Source organism: Nycticebus coucang, chromosome 6 (genome assembly GCF_027406575.1).
Source record: "Nycticebus coucang isolate mNycCou1 chromosome 6, mNycCou1.pri, whole genome shotgun sequence".
NCBI classification, from domain to species: Eukaryota; Metazoa; Chordata; class Mammalia; order Primates; family Lorisidae; genus Nycticebus; species Nycticebus coucang.
In genome coordinates, this window is record NC_069785.1 from 69,544,309 (window position 1) to 69,547,103 (window position 2,795).

A 2,795-nucleotide genomic window follows, 5' to 3' on the forward strand; every position below is an offset into this window, starting at 1 on the left:
GGCACTGGGGAGTGTTGCGGCAGGCCTGCCCTGCTATTGCCCACCCTAAAAGGCTGACCTCACTGGCCAGGACAGATCCTACACCCACCCAGAACCACCCCAGGACAGGAAATTTAGGATCTGTCTTCTCTGTTAGTCTGGAAGCCATGGGAAGGCGGGAACCACTGAGGTCTTGGATTTGGATCTGGCTCTCCCTCTAACTTGAGCAAGTCTCTTAGCTCCTTGGCCTCAGTTTCTTCATCTGTCAAGAAGAGATCATCACGCCCAGCTGACAGGGAAGGGGCCATGTGGTGTGAAGGTTTGGGGTTCAACTTTTGAGTTAATTAGAATCCAGCTTTTCCAGTTACTTGCTATGTGACTGTGGGCCTGTTGCCCAATCTCCTGAAGCCTCAATTTCCCCCTCTATAAAATGGGAATGGGCCTTTTTCTTTCATTGAAATGTGAGGATTCAATAAGAGAATGTATGAACAGCTCCGAGCTGGTGTCTAGTACATCATCGTGCTATACGCAGTGAGCCACAGGGTACACCCACTCACCTCCATCCTTCGTGTCTGCCCTGGCCCTACCCCTCGCACCTCCCTGGCTAATGGGTCAGGCTCTACCCTAGAGACTCAAGCATGCACAGAGGGAGCATGGGAATGCAGCTCAGACCTCCTGCCTAAGTAGCCTCCATCTCATTTTCTCTGCATTTGCTGAGCACTTCCTGAATGGCAGGTGCAGTGCTGGGCGCCTGGGAGGACAGGTTCCCAGATCCCTGACCCGAGGGGCTACTCAAGTCAGCTCTGCTTAGGATGTGCTGTGTGAACCAGGTGTGCCCTGCTCCCTGCAGCCTTGGGGGGAGCCTGGCTGAGATGTCTGGACACCTGTATTTCAATCCAGTCTTTGCCACTCACTTCGGATGTGATCCCCCTAAACTAATGATTCCATGAACTGGGGAGGAAGGAGACTCAAGGGGGAGTGAGGGGGGAGGAGGGGTTCCCATGGAGCGATCTCGGCCTGGGTTGTGACCAAGGAGGTGGGAAGAGCCTGGAGCTTGAGCTTCCTGGTGCCGCCACTGGGCTTCAGCAGAAGTGGGAATGGAGGTGGGAGAGGAAAAAGAAAAGGAAGTTGTCCAGTGGGCATGTCCAGGCTGCTAGGCCTTATGTGGCCTTGCACAGCTGCCAGGAGGTGCAGGCTGCATCCAGCAGCCGGTGCCTAAGATTTTCCCACATGCTCCAGTGGGTGGACTCAGGAGTGAGCTTCTGATGTGCTGAAAAGGGGGGCAAAGATAGAGGGAAGACCCAGAGAGGCTTGAGGTGGAGCCCAGAGGGAGCCCATGACTGGTGGGGTGAAGGCACCAAGGCTAGCAAGGCAGATGACACCAAGGACCAGGTCCTCCTTGTGCTCCCCGCAAGACTCCCACCCCGACCAAAGACTGAGGTGTGAGCCTAAGATTAGTTGTCCTCCATTCAAGTGAAATGTGGGCTCAAGAGAGAAATACAATTCTTTTAGGTAAGGACAGCTCTATTTCTCATACACCTCCATTTGTGGTCTGTGATTCTCACCTGTCACCTAAGGATAAAGGGAACATCATACAGGTTCACATGGGTGAGAAGAGGTGGCTTTCAAAGGCAAGTGAGCATACATTAATCTTTACATATGCAATACTAGAAGCTAAAGCCAACAAAACTTCAACAGATTGTCAGGGAAGACAGCTGCGATTCAAAAATCTTCATCAGTACTCACTTTGGCAGCACATATACTAAAATTGGAATGATACAGAGAAGATTAGCATGGCCCCTGCGCAAGGATGACACGCAAATTCATAAAGTGTTGGCTTGGTGCTCATAGCACGGTGGTTACGGTGCCGGCCATATGCATTGAGGCTGGTGGTTCAAACCCAGCCTGGGCCAGCTAAAACACCAATGAAAACTGCAACAAAAAGTTGCCGGGCGTTGTGGTGGGCGCCTGTAGTCCCAGCTACTTGGGAAGCTGAAGCAAGAGAATTGCTTAAGCCCAAGAGTTTGAGGTTGCTGTGAGCTGTGATAGCACAGCACTCTACCAGGGGTGACATAGTGAGACTCTGTCTCAAAAAAAAAAAAAGAAAGAAAGAGAAGAATCTTCATCATACCATTAATTCTTTCAGGGAATATGTGGAGCATGTGAGGATCGAACAAAATACTCAAGGAAATGTTCAAACCAAATTAAAAGTCAGAAGAGTGATCTCAAGATTGGGGATAAAAAGTGTACAGGAAACAGAAGGAATGTGTATATGAAGTTAAATCTATGTTTTGTTGTTGTTGTTGTTTTTGTTTGTTTGTTTGTTTGTTATTGCAGTTTTTGGCCAGGGCCAGGTTTGAACCCGGGCCCTATTCCTTGAGCCACAGGCGCCGCCCATGTAATTAAATCTGAATGAATGGCAGCAGTGTGATTAAGAGTTTGTAGTTCAGTGAAGAGTCATGAAATGAAAACAGCAATCTGGGGAAACTGGTTAAGAGCCAGAAATGAAATAACCATCATCTGTACCGTCCAGTATGGTAGCCACTAGCTACATGTAGCTATTTAAATTTAAAATTAAATAAAAGCGAATTTAGTCCCTCTGTTGTACAGGCCACTTTTCAACTGTTCAATGGCCACACATGGCTAGTGGCCACAGTAGTAAAGCAGATATAGAACAATTCAAAGATTTTGCATAAAGTTCTTTTGGACAGTGAGGATCTAAATTATTTCAGCAAATCCAAGGAGCAGAAAGGATATTTTGGAGTGTAGAAAGTAAAGTCACTCTACAGGTTTTCTAAAAGGAGAACAGGTAAAAC

General features: G+C 48.2%; 1 non-coding gene across 1 annotated transcript; it reads left to right on the forward strand.

Annotated features, from left to right (window-relative positions):
- Positions 1-1,717: 1,717 nt before the first annotated feature.
- Positions 1,718-1,824, forward strand: LOC128589377 (U6 spliceosomal RNA). The gene has a single exon (XR_008380969.1). It is a non-coding gene; the product is annotated as a U6 spliceosomal RNA (small nuclear RNA).
- Positions 1,825-2,795: the final 971 nt, after the last annotated feature.